The sequence below is a fragment of the Macrotis lagotis genome, chromosome 3 (genome assembly GCF_037893015.1).
Source record: "Macrotis lagotis isolate mMagLag1 chromosome 3, bilby.v1.9.chrom.fasta, whole genome shotgun sequence".
Classification (NCBI taxonomy): Eukaryota; Metazoa; Chordata; class Mammalia; order Peramelemorphia; family Peramelidae; genus Macrotis; species Macrotis lagotis.
The window spans coordinates 249,065,859-249,080,671 of record NC_133660.1 but is presented as its reverse complement, the minus strand read 5'-3'; the positions used below and the strand labels follow the sequence as shown (position 1 = coordinate 249,080,671).

Below are 14,813 nucleotides of genomic sequence, written 5' to 3'. Positions count from 1 at the left end.
TATCATTTCTTCTCACTTTGTCAACATTACTTCATTAGTAAAAGGAGGATTATAAGACTGAGAGCATTTTGCCTGTCTCTTTGATTATGAGAAACTAAGAATTAGTCAGGTAGTGGCTCTTCTACAGATGATGAACCTGTCCATGATCAAGTTGGTCACCAGAAAGTAAAATCAAGCTGTTACCAGATGGGAATTAGAAACCTTAGAAATATTATGAAAGCTTCCAATCGTTTTGGTTTACAATGTCTTTCCTTTGACGCCATTCACTAACACTAAGGTGCGTTTCTGGTCATCCTAGAATGCTATTCCTTTTCAACTCAGACTCATGTTTTCCTTTATAATTTAATTCAAATTCCACATTATTTAAAGACCTTTTACAGGTTCCTTCTTCTGTACTCCTACCCTCTAACCAACTTCTAGTGTCTTTAAGTGACTCAAATGTAATGTGAGATGCATTTTTAGAGACAGCTGCACTCCAAATGTCCAAATTGCCCTATAAAATGCTTGTTCCTGATGTGTGGTTGAACCTTTTGGGCTTATATTGCTCTGATCAGTCACAGCTGCACACACTGAATCTTGATCCAAAAATAATGAGATCATTTTTGTCTTTAAGAGTAAAGAGCAGGGTGAGCAGGTGGTGTAGTGGATAGAAGCAATCTACTCTGTTAATATGAAGTCTTCTAGGATAGCTAGGTGGCACAGTGGATAGAGCACTGGCCCTGGAGTCAGGAGGACCTGAGTTCAAATCTGACCTCAGACACTTAATAATTACCTAGCTGTGTGGTCTTGGGCAAGCCACTTAATCCCATTGCCTTCAAAAAAACTTAAAAAAAAGTGAAGAGCAATAATTTTTTATTGTTTTATGAATTTTACAGTTTTTCTCCCAATTTCACTACCCCCTCCCCCCACAGAAGGCAGTGTTATAGTCTTTACATTGTTTCCATGCTATACTTTGATCAAAATTGAATGTGTTGAGAGAGAAATCATAACCTTAAGGAAAAAATATACGAGAGATAGAAAAATTACATAATAAGATACCTTTATTTTTTGAAAATGAAAGGTAATAGGGGCGGCTAGGTTGCACAGTGGATAGAGCACCAGCCCTGGACTCAGGAGTACCTGAGTTCAAATCTGAACTAAGACACTAAATAATTACCTAGCTGTGTGGCCTTGGGCAAGTCACTTAACCCCCATTGTCTTGCAAAAACTAAAAAAAAAAAATCAAACAAAACAAATTAAAGGTAATAGTCTTTGGTCTTTGTTTAAATTCCACAATTCTTTCTTTGGAATCAGATGGCATTCTCCATTGCAGATATCCTAAAATTGCCCCTGATTGTTTCACTGATGAAATGAGCAAGTCCATTAAGATTGATCATCACCCCCATGTTGCCCTTAAGGTATACAGTATTCTTCTGGTTCTGCTCATCTCAGCATCAGTTTATGCAGATCCTTCCAGGCTTCCCTGAATTCCCCTCCCTCCTGGTTTCAAATAGAAAGATAGTGTTCCATAACATACATATACCAAAATTTCATCAGCCATTCTCCAATTGATAGATGTTCACTCAGTTTCCAAATTTTTTGCCACCACAAACAGGCTTCTATGAATATTTTTTGTAAAAGTGATGTTTTTACCCTTTTCATTGATCTTTGAAGAGCAATAAGTAATCAATTGATCTGAAACTTGCCATTATTTGTTTATATGTTGCTCCATTATAATATAAGGTCAAGAACTTTCCAAACTCATATGTTGTTTATAATTTTGCATTTTGTTGTTATTCAGTCTTTTCTCAGGCACTCCTAAATCTTTGTGCCTCCATTTGAGGTTTTTGGAAAATATAATGTAGTTTTTTGCCATTTCCTTCGTCATCTCATTTTATAGATGAGTAAACTGAGGCAAATAGAGTCATATAATTACTAAATATCTAAGGCAAGTTTTCAACACAGAAAGATGAGTCTTCCTGATTCTAGGGCTAATGTTATATCCATTAATCTACTTAGCTGTTCAATCATTCTGCACATTATGTTTATGTTTGTATGTGTTATATGCATGGATATGACATTTTAGTTAATATGAACCCCTCCTAGCGTCATTTCTCACAGGGTCCCTAGTCCTTTATGAACATCTGCTCAAATCGTATGGGAGATGGTAGGATAGATGGCTAGAATTCAGGTTAATTTATCTATTTAAAAACTAACTTGATTCACCCATATTCCTGGTCTTTCCTAAAATCAATAATATTGCTTTGAATAAGATTAGGTATGCAAACATCAAAACAAAAAGAAATCTAACCTGCAACTCTTCTTGTCAGTTAAAGCAACAGGAGCTGGGAAATTGGAAGCAAATGTCTAAAAGGAAGAAATGCATTTGAGTACTCAAAGCTAGGGTTGTTTAACATGTAAGAAAAAAATAAATCTTATTCTCTCTACTTTATGACTAAAATTTAACCTTTTCTTCAATAATGGATACAGGTAACAGCCAAGATAAACTTCTTCTATCTGCCTTACCAGACTCCAGAATTCATGAAGTTACAGTGGTAAAATACCCGTAATCTAAAGAATGAAACAACAAATGGAATAATTTCTCCAAATTTCACATTTACTAGTCTATCTTCTGTGTGTTGATATTTTATTTTCTAAAGACATGCAACAATACCATTGGACAGTAGGCCAGCTGTGATCATTTGTTTGAGGTAGTCTCTTCCATAGTCAAGATGTCAGCTTTTCAATGCTAACCATTTTGTGCAGAACTCAATATCTATGGTCAGAGAAAGTGGCCAGTAGCAGAAATTAAATAAATGCAATTGTGCAATCAGTTGCATGGAATCCTCTTCTTTCAGTTGATGTTGGTTTTCTTTTGCATGTAGTTCTCATACTGATCATCAAAGAATGATATAATGGGTTGCCAGCAGTTCTCATTTTTAATGTGATCCCTGAAACTGGTATATGAATCACAGCCATCCTTCTCAATTTAATGAATGATGGACTTGCTCTCAATGATTTTGGGGATCCATTCCTCTGAATCTGTTTGAACTGATTTCTGAGTCACTTTGGATTTAAATAATGTTGATAAATGGAGATTTTCTTAAGTCACTCTGACCAACCACCTTGATGTTGAATTCAAAGCTCAGTTTCATGATTTTCTCCCTCATCTTCTTCAAGATGACATTTCTTCCCACATAGTCAGAATCAAGGGTGTGTGACCTTCTCACTCCTCTGAGGAATGGCTTACTTTATATCTCAACATCTCTGGAGTTATCTGCCATGATGCTAGTATCTCTGGGAATTGCTTCTGATTTGAGATTTTTGGTGAAATATCCACCACAGACTGAGATTTCAGTTCCATTATTTCTGAGGAAAAGGTGGAATATGATCCCAATTTTCCATAGGCTAAATGGGTGAGGGTGAGGTATCAGTTTCCCTTATCACCATAATCAAAAGCCAATTCATCTAGAGACCCAGCAAACCCATTGGGTCTTCACTGAGGCAGCTCAGGGGTCTTGATACTGGAGCATCCATCCTCTGAAGGGACTGTTCCTGGGGTTTGACTACTGGAATCTCAGTTCTTCTACCAGATGGCTCTAGAATCATATGCCCCAGAACCTCAATTCTTTTGAGGATGAAGTAGGGTGACCCTATGCTGTTAGAGTTCTCTACTTGCTTAGAGTAGATGTTATGGAAATCACCATCCTCCATGATATAGTTTCAATTTTGGGTCTAGAGAGCTCATTTCTCCTTTGGGAGGATGTTTGAACTGAGAAGTCTACATGGTGGGCAGATGACTCATAATTCTTCATATCAAAATTCTAAAATTTTTATGTGAGCTGGCAAAAGTGGTTTGAAAGAGTGATGTCTGGATATTCCATAGTGGCATAAAGTTGGGTATATCGCCCTCCTCAACTTCAACTAGTGGAGGTCCTCATGACCCCTGGACCTGAGTAATTCTTCATACTGCTCATTACTGAGAAGCTCCAGTTCAACAACTTCCCCAACGTGGCTTACCTTTTTTGCCTCTCTTCTAATACCACTTTCAGGCTAGGCTCAATCTAACATATACATCCTGAGAAAATTCAGGGAATCTCAATGTCAAATGGAACCTAATTCAATCATTTCCCAGGGGACCTTATTCTGCTAGGTTATGGTCGTCAAAATGTACATAGTAAAGCAAATATAATATATGTTCTTTTGGGTATATATATATATATATACATATATATATGTATATATATATATGTATATATACATACATATAAACATATATATATATATATATATAGTTGCACACAAAGTAAATAAAATACTTTTAGGAAAATATAATATCAAGTATTTGATGTTGAGGAAGGGACTAATATAAAATATAAAGCTTAAAAATTTATATGTCATGAATGACTTTAGAAATGCTAAAACACAATAGCTTAAGAAGGGTAAATATTAGACTTAGAGGCAGGAGATGAAGTGCTTTGTGAAGAGACAAACAAAACTTATCTGAATATAGAGGGCAAGAGGGAGGTGATGTAAAAACATTAAATGATAATCTAGAGTTAGATCTTGAAGGTTATAAATAATGAATTAAATAGTTTGGGTTTTCTAATAAAACAAGAGACAGCTTCCAGATCTTTTTGCATGGGTAAATGTCACGACCAAATCAATGTTTTAAGAATTACAGACTGAAAATTCTTAGAAAAACGAATTACAGAGAGAAGGACTTAATGAATATTTCCCATGAATATGGGAAAATATTATAACAAAACAGATGAGAGGAAAAGGGAAGTCAAATTAAGGTTTCAGTTATGCCTAGGAAACAAAATCCTGATGGATTCAAAATATGTAAAGATAGAACCCATGAAATTTTGGAACTTAATATGAAGGAAGAAGGAGAGGGAAGAATGAAGATTGAATCTAAGCTTGTGAACTAGAATAAATGAAAAGATGATGGTGTCTCCAACAGAAAGAGAAGATCGGAGGAAAAAGAAAAGCAAGTCTGTTTTTCCTTAGATGTGTTGTGCATGAGTTACAAATGGTATATGAAAGTAAAGACATTCAATAGGAAATTAGTGTTGAAAACTGAAGCTTAAAGAATACACTATCGGAAGACATTCAGAGAAGGGAGTTCTTTGTATAGTTAGGCTAACTGAAACTCAAGAGCTAAGATCACAGAGGAAGGCAGAAGGAAGGGCTGAAAAAGGCCCCAGGAAGTACTATGGGGATGGGAAAGGCATTTATTTTGGGGAGTTAGAACATGATTGTCAACCTAGGAAAGGAGATTAAGAAAGCAGATCCATCCCAATAACCTCATAAAAATAGTATTAAATGAATTATTATTGATTTTGTAGATGGGAAATACTAAGGTTTCAAATGATTAAATTCCTTGACCATAGTCACAAAGATGTGATAGTAGCAAGAGTTAGAGGCAGTCTAAATGTAGATATAGATGCACACATGCACATAATACATATATTCATATACACATATATTAAATATGTATATTTACCTATATTTATATACATACGTGCTCTCCTATATATATATATATATATATATATATATATCTGTATCTATAACTCGCCATTCTATTTTTATATACTGCCATTATAAAACTAACATGTATTACATCTAGTAGTGATTTATATTCTCAGCTCACTACATCTGTGAAGGCTTTTTTTTTTGTCTGTAGCCAACTAGATAATGAAGTGGGTGTGGGCATGTGATTGAAAGGCTTTAAAGAAAAAGAGGCAAACTGAAAACTCTACTGTGTGGTTATAAACCATTTCCACCTTCCTTTTGGAAACATCCTTAGATAGTTCTCCTTTATTCTTTTCAACTCAATTAGCTCATTTCTGTAAAGACCCTGTCATTATCAAATTAACACTTTGGCTAATTGTAGAGGGATGAATTGGCATGGGTGAATCCACTAATGTTGACTTTGAAATGCAGATGGGCATCAGGACATGCCAGGAATGAAATAATACATAGAAATAAAAGGACCCCAAACTCAGAGCTCGCACACACACACACACACACACACACACACACACACACACATATATATATGTATACACACACACACACACACACACACACACACACACATATATATATGTACACACACACACACACACACATATATGTATACACACACACACACACACACACATATATATATATATATATATATATATATATATATATATATATTAAACAGCTGCAGAGCCCTCCCCTCTTCCCCACTCCCAATGTGTCAGTGAATAAGACTCTCTAAGAACAAAGAATCATTCTGTGGTTGATAAATCTAATTAGCAAGATGCCTTACTACTACTTGTTTCTCTTAACAATCTGTCAGTATTTTCCTTAAAGTATTTTTAAAAGGAAGTGCATTTTGTTGCTTTCCAACTTCACAAAAGACAAAAATCTGATGCCTTTGGTCCTCACTTATGTTAAATGTCCCTTTTGGAAAATAGTAGCTACTCATTATTTAAGAAAAAATACCACCCTCTGGTCTGCTTTTACTTTGTGAAAAACCATGAATTTTATACACTTTACTAGGTGGAAAGAATAGCAGAATTAGGAGAGCAAAGAAGAAAACGGTAAACTTTTAAACGGTTAATGGAAAATGTTCATGAAATCACAGACATGGGAGAAATTAACTCCCAGTATTACCACTGGCTTTTTTAATACATATAAACCTAAACACTGCAGAGTATGCTAACAAAGTGAAATCAAACTCTCTGATTGAAATGAGAGTTTATCTTATATCCAACCGAAGAACTTTCTCCTACTCTAATTTTAAAAGTTGCCCTGATTTCAGTTGACTATTCGGTTGAATAATTATTTTGCTCACTAATTGGGAAAGATTTTTGCGTACCAAGCATTTGATAAAAAAAAACAAAATTGTCAAAGGTAAGCTAACTTCCCCTTCTATGGAGGGTGATCAGGAAAAGTGAGCACAAATATTTGAGATACTAGACATACATAATTTCGGTTTGTCTTGTAGGAGTCAGAGAAATAATCAAGTGAATGCCCAGACATAGCACTCTTCTCCCATCTCACAAAGATGGAAAATTCAATCTCTCTCTTAATATAGAATGGGTCAGAATCCAGATAAGATATTTAAGATATTCAATTACATGTTGTTATAGACAAATATATATCCATATCTATATCTATATATATAGGCATATGTATATGCATACATATTTTGCAAGTTTGTGGTAAATGCTAAAGATAAAAAAAATGTGTTTTCATCTGAACTAGGGTTGAAAAAAGAGAAAGAAAAGAACATGAATATTTAACATATTTTGAGATCTATGAAAAACTCTTTCATGACATTTGGAGTGTTAGTTGAGCGTACAGATCGTTTCTTTTTTAAGCAATATGCTTTGTCCATCTAGTAGTATAGTACTTTTCCCAGTTTGTATTTTATGAAAATGTTGAATAAATGAATGAGCCATTTGAGAGGAGTATAATGGATAATGAATAGGTAGGATTATTCAACTTTGGTTTTGATTACCAGAGAGAGGCAGGGTATAGGGTGGCTATAGAATTGGCTCTGGAGATAAGAAGACTTGAATTCAAGTTATATCTTAGACACGCAGATGTTGCATTACATTTGGCAAATAGGTAAACCTTTCAATTCTTTAGTTATCAAAGACATGAAGTTGCCAAGGGTGTTTTCCTCACCTAAGAGTTTTCCATCCTCATAAAATTACAAGTCCAGACATTATCTCTATCATTTCTTTATCCAAAAGTTTGATCTTCAGAATGAGAAGTAGAGAAAAAAATAATTATTGGAAGAATTATAACCTAACTGAACTAAATAAGGCTATTTTAAGGAAAATTTCCCAAGTTCAAGTATTTTACCATAGATATCTGATATATCAGAACAGAAGAAAAATGGCTGATTAAATGATTGTTTTCTGGAGTCCTTTTAAAATCATGGAAAGTAGTAGATTGGATATGGCAAAAAATTATTTTCAATAAAAAAGAAGATAAATCCTTCATATTATAGGCAGGTGATTTTGAATTTGACTCAGATAAATAGAATAGCATAAGTTATTAAAGGAACTTTAAAACCTTATATCAAGTAATGATAGAGCAAAGTGACTGAGTACATACAAGAAACAACTCAACTATTCTAAGCATCCCCCTCAAAATGCTTTTAAAATAATTTGTCGAATAGCATTCTAGAGTGTCAGAATCAGCCATAGGTAAAAGTAAAACATTTTTGGAGCCTAAGACAACTTAAGAGATCAGTGGGAGAGGTCTGTGACACCTGGGTAAGGTTTAGTTCAGAGGGAAGTATTGACTGTGCCAACTACAAAAGTGGGTCTTTGGAAATTGTTCTAATAGTCATAACAGGATCTTTAAAAGCAACAACTCAGTCCAGAGATTGCAAAGGGGTCAGGGAAGTGGTCATAAACAGATAATGGGGGACCCTTTGCTGACACTGGGTTCAGGGTCCTGCGACATTTTCCATGTGTATATCTGGGTTATTGTTCTAGGTTGAGAGCCTCAGAGAAGCAGGAGCTATAGCTACAATTCAAGGGATAAGAGGAGCAGCCACAGGATAGCCGGGGACCTGGAGTTCTAGGGTTAATGGTCATATATAAGGGAACAGGAGTCATGGTCTCTGTTCCGAGACAGACAGGGACACTAAGGTTTGTGATCACAGAAAAGCAGGGGGACCTCATCACAGTTCCAGGGCCAAGAGGAACACTAGGATTCAAATGCCTCTCCTTGGATCATATCACCTTGGAAACCCTGACAACTTATAGAACCCCATAGCTAGATCTGAGAATTGTGTCCCCTCCAAAGTAGGAGCAGAATCCATGTTTAACACAAAAGCTAAAACTCAGAAATATGTTGAAAAATGAGCAAACAACCACAAAAAAGAATTTGATTATTAAAAAACAAAGCAAAACTACTATGGTGACAGGACATAAATGCAGAAGAAGAAAATAGCATAAAAACAACTGCAAGTAAAACCTCAAAATGATAAAAAAACATAAATTGAACATAGATTCAATAAGAATTCCTGAAAGAACTTAAAAAAGCATTTTAGAGAAAAAAATGGAAGAGGGGAGAAAGGGCAAAGAAATGAGAGTAATGCAAGGAAGTTATGAAAATAGAGTCAATAGATTGGTGAAAGAAGCACAAAAAAGATATTCAAGAAAATATCACCTTAAAATACAATATCAGCCAAATTGTAAAAGAACAACAAAAATGAAATGAAGACAAGAACTTAAAAAGCATAATTGGTCAAATGGGGAAAAAAGGGTGCAAAAGCTTACTGAATAAAATATTTCCTTAATTACTGAATATAAATAACAACTTCAGGAAAAAAGGAAGAAGTCTGAATCTTCTCAAATAATTCATAATTAATGGTCATTTCTCTCAGTGTCTGAGATGATTTTTTAAACTATTAAAACTCGTCTTGCTAATTCTAAGCCTAACATTTTATCCAGCACATGAAGCTGTATATTTCATGCATTTAACATGAAACCTAAAAGCTATGTATTTCATATATTCACCCTAGGGTATGGTGAGTGAAATCTAAAAATAACTGAGGAAACAAATGATAAGTTTACATAGATATCAATTAATTAAACACAATAAATTGGGATTAGATCTCTGTTTAACACTGGTCCAGAAACACAGAGAGAAAAAGATTTTTATGCACAAAAAAATTAACGGGATATAAATGAGGTTACAAGATTATTAAATAAGCTGATTTCTCAGAGGAGTAATGATTAAAGGCTTTCTGATTTGGGAAGGGGATATGAGAGAGATTGGGAGTTGGAAGCAGGGAGAGGAACCTAATATACTTTCCAGGATTTGAAAAAAAGTTGTCCTTCAAATTAAAACAGGTGGAATTTACAGAATAATGAAAATGAAATACCTCATGTAGTTTTTCCCTTTATTCTAATTCCACAAAGGCTAACCTATAAAAATGCTTAACACAAATGTGTATGTACAATATTAACCTGACTGTTCACCACTGAGGGGAGGGGTGTGGGAAGGGAGGGTGGTAGGAAATTTTGTAACATAAAAATATACATATGCATATGGTTGGATTTTGAAAAACTTTCATAATATGTATTTGTAATAATAAAATGTCAGTAAAATTAAAAATTACAAAAATTTTGTTCATCTCAGGACTCACAATGACTGTCTCAATATTTCCCATAGCAATATGGGAAATAATAGATAATAGTATATAATAGTGTATTATAATAGACATATATCTTATCCTTTTTGATGATCATGTAGCATATTATTTATGCTATTTGGTGCTATGCTTAAGAGGGTTTTATATTCATTTTCACAAAAGAGGTGATTGGTAAAAATACCCAAGAATTAGAGGGTCTTCAAAAGGTTTCTGCATTTAACAGGAAACCTAAAATTTATGCATTTCATATCTTCATACTAAGGTATGGTGAGTGAAATCTGAAATAATAGAGGAAACAAATATTAAGTTTACAAAGATATCAATTTAATAAACATAATAAATTGGGATTAGAACTATTAACACTGGTCAAGAAACACAGAGAATAAAAATTTTTATGCATAAAAAAATTAACAGGATGTAATCAGGTTACAAGATTAAATAAATTGCTTTCTCAGAGGAGGAATGATTAAAGGCTTTCTGATTTGGGAAGAGGATGAGAGAGATTGGGAGTTGGAAGCAGGGAGAGGGACCTAATATACTTTCCAGGATATGAAAAAAAAGATGTGCTTTCAAATTAACAAACAGGTAGAATTTACAGAGTAATGAAAATTAAATTTTAAAATGGAGTCAATTTTATAAGATAGAGTAAATATGGCTCATGTAATTCTCATAATTCTTTTCATATTCTATATTCATATTCTATTCATATAATTAATACTTTACCAAATGTCCTATAGAAGGATAAAATAGAAGTGATAAAGAACATGGGATATTATTCTAGAACCAAGATTCCCAAATCCCATTTTATATATGATAAAAAAAAAATTTCTGCCAAAATCTTCAGTCTCCTTTAGCAAGCTGTTGATTCATTTTTCATGAATTTATTGAATTACTCTTATTTCTCTTCCCAATTTTTCCTCTACCGCTTACTTGATTTTCAAAATCCTATTTGAGCTCTTTCATGGACTTAGAACAATTCGTATTTTGCTTTGAGGCTTTTGGATGTAGGAGTTTTGACTCTTCTAAGTATATGTTTTGATATTACTTTTAATCATAACTTTCTATGATCAGAATTTTTTCCCCTCTTTTGTTTGCTCATTTCCCTGGCATATTTCTCGACTTTAAATTCTTTGTTAAAGTAAGACTCTGCTTCCAGGGTGGAGGGCACTCTATCTCAAGTTGCAGTGGTTTTGCATGGATTTTTCAGAGATATTTCTAGGGACCTGAATGTTTTGAGTTCTTCCAGGATGAAATGATGTAAAGAGCTGTGTTCACTATTCTCATAGCCTGTGCTCCTGTCTTTTACTAACCAAAATCATTCTTTTCTTTCCTAGAAATGGGATGAGGGTCCTGGCTATATTGGGGCTGCGAGTTCTGGTTGTTAGGACTTCTCCTCATTTGGGGATAGCCAGCCAGAATTTCAATTCAGATCTGAATACAGGCAAAATTACAGTGTCCTGCCATAGTGCTAGTAACGTCTAAGGAGTTGTTTGATCCTCTTACCTTCTATGGGTTGAGGGCTCTGGAAGCAGATTGATTCTGCTGGTGACTAATCAGTGGTTCCCAAGGTTCACTGGGTTTGCTGGGTCTGGGCTGACCTGGACTAAACTGGACTGTACTCCATTCCCACCCAGATGTCACAGACATTTTCTGCTAATTTGTCTTGGCCTGGAAATTTATTTCACCCCATTCTTTTGTGGGTTCTGCTGCTACATTCTTTTATGGTATTACTTAAAGACGAATGTAGAGGTTTGGGGGAGAGCTCAGGTGAGTCATTCATTGCCTTTTCAATGTTATCTTGGTTCTGTTATCCAATAAAAGACATTTTAAACAACAATTAAGGATTTTTTAAATTAAAGTTTTAAAATATCTCTCAGGTTTCCTATAATTCTGTGATATCTTTAACAACTCTTTTCTTTCTTAATCCAAGCATCTAATTAGTAGAATTATATACCTAAAATCTTACTGGTGTCTCTCTTTCCCACCCCATTGCAGATATTATTAACTCTAACTTGGCCTACTGTAATAGCTCCTTATAAATTTTCTCTGGTTTAGTTTCTTCCTCCTGTAAGCTCTACTCCTGCTTTTCACACAAGGTTAGAAAACACATTTGGCAAAAGGTATGTCACAGAAGCTAGCTGCTAGAAGTCCTTTTCTTCCATTCATAGGATTCTCAAGAATTTCTTGTTAGAGTCTTTTCTGAGATCTCTAGAATGCTGTGAGGTCAGTCTTGTTCTTAGATCTTGGAAGATGCAAACACTGATTATGATTTTAAGAGATGATGGTTTAGGAAAGTCTAATATCCTCTACATTTTCTAAAATGGTAAAAATTCTTTTTCTGATTAAAGAAGGGAACTTACTGAAGGATCAACTTCTCTTCCACACCTAAGTGATTCCTCTCAGCCTTATACTGGTTATAAATATGTCCCAATTTTCATTTCAGTTATCAAGGAACTAAGGGGCATAAAGAAATCTCCTCCTCCCTCAACTAAAACAGACTTATTCCCATCCTTTGACTTCATCAAATACCTTTCCAATATTTTTCACAATTAATGACCTATTGAAATCCAAGTTTTCTTGTCTAGTTAAGATATGGGGCCAAAGGTTGGGTGTATGAAAAAAAACTTTTATTTTCTAGATAAAACTGAAGCCCAGAGAAGCAAAAGAATCTCCCCAAGGTTGTAGAGCTTGAAGAGCCAATAGCAAATGCACTGAATACTCTGCCTTCAAATTGATGCCCTAACCCCTGGACTTTGGGTCACTTCATTATATTTATTTCTTCAGTCTTAACTTCCATCTTAGATTAAGCTCCTTATCTACTGAGAATGATTATTATTTATCTGTATGTTCCACAAAAGGTCTAGTGCATATGGTAACCACAGGGGGAAAAAAATCTATTCAGTTAAAAAAAAGATAGCTATTTAAGCAGAATGTTTAGTTGGAAATAGACACTGACAGGAACCAGTCTGTCCATTTTTTTTTAAATCTAGGAAATGTTATGTTCTCTGGTACAAGAATAATCTTTTAAGAGTTAGAACATTCCTGGTCTCTCAAAAGAGCTTTCCCCAAAATCTGAATTAAGCCAGGCTTATCTCCCACTTTCTCCAGGCAATTTTCTCCTTCCCTCTGCACCCAACTTGGTCTGTGACTGATCTCTGAGGTCCAACAACACTTGCTGAGTCATTTGCTTCTCAAGCTTCTGTGGAAATAACATGGGATTTTGCAAAGTGAATATAAGACCTGCTTAAGGTGAGCTCACAAAGTCTCATCTAGGCTGCAGAAGATCTCCTTTTTAGCTGTTTTCTTGCCTATTTCCCCATAAGCCAGTAAGCTTCAGGAGGGCATTTCCTAGGGCCTCAAAGCATTAGCTGTCCTCAGTCTTTCTTTGATATGGAAATTCTCCTCCCTGGTCTTTCCTCTTTTTTCCTAGGCAAACAATCTTTTCCATTTCCCTTAATCTGAGTATCTTTAAATTCAAGGAGCTTGCCTAAGGTATATAAAAAAGGCAAGAAAATAGATGAGAGAAACACCAAGCAGCTCATATTTTGATTGGGTTGAGCTAGTGATGGAAGTACAAGGATTTCTTTACCCCTGAAAGTCAATTTATACTCTTTCCAGCTCTGAAGTTAAAAAATAAATGTCAAAAGTCATGCAATATCACTTTATGTGAGGTCAGGGGACACTGGTGAAATACAAAGAGCTCCTAAATGAATCGAAATATGTTTTCCTCCTTTTCCATTTCCCACTTGAATTGAAAAAAATAACAGATCAAAGCTATTCTTCAAGCTATTCAATTAAACAAATAATTATTAAGAGTCAGTTCTAGCTAGGTTACAGATCCAGGGATCATAAACATCTTACAAGTGAGAGATTACAATTTCTTGGTATTAGGATAAGTGCAAGAATAGTTGATGGGCACAAGTCACCATGATATAAGAGATAAATGGGAAGAAGATATACTCTGGGGGAAAAACTGATAAAGGATGGATTAGATTTAGCTGGGACTATAAATTAGGAAAAAAAATCACAGAGGACATCTAGACCAGTTCCCCCACATTTTATATATAAGGAAACTTACAGGTCATGAGACTAGCAAGACATTTGTCTAGCACCCATTAACTCTCAAAATCTGTTAAAAAAGAAATGAGGTACCATAGGTAGTGCAACTTAAACTATTTAGACAAACCAAGAACTAACCTCATTAGTTAATAATAGAGAATATAAGGTGCTCACCCAGAATCCAAATCCCAAACTTCTCTTCCCTGGTATTTGTCACAATATCAGGATGATCAACCCGGACCCCTGGCTTGCATTCTGGGATCTACTCAATAATAATGCCGATACTATCTATGTCCTTTATTATTTTGTCCTTGCCCACACACCATTATTCAAACAGCAGAAGGCATCAACTGACCAATAACTTGAACAAAGATGATGTTAAGAAATGGGAGAACATATTCTCATTTTATCAGTTTTAAGAGAGAGACGGAAGAAACAGGTTTGGAAGCAGTGTACTAGTCGGACAAGATTCATGAGACCTGGAGATAAGGCATCTGGCATCTAGCTGGAACTCTGTCCTATTTCTTTATAATTAATTTGGGACAGGGCAGTGAAAAATACGTGTGATTGTCCCAATTTAGGAGAGTGAGAA

General features: G+C 34.8%; 1 long non-coding RNA gene and 1 pseudogene across 1 annotated transcript in view; one reads left to right on the top strand and one right to left on the bottom strand.

Annotated features, from left to right (window-relative positions):
- The window catches only part of LOC141518404 (uncharacterized), a 121,554-nt gene that overhangs the window by 20,123 nt on the left and 86,618 nt on the right, over positions 1-14,813 (top strand). The window contains exon 2 of the long non-coding RNA XR_012477183.1: positions 13,271-13,411. This is a non-coding gene — a long non-coding RNA (uncharacterized LOC141518404). The remainder of the gene's footprint in view (positions 1-13,270; positions 13,412-14,813) is intronic.
- LOC141517168 (septin-9 pseudogene) lies at positions 2,715-3,871 on the bottom strand (annotated as a pseudogene).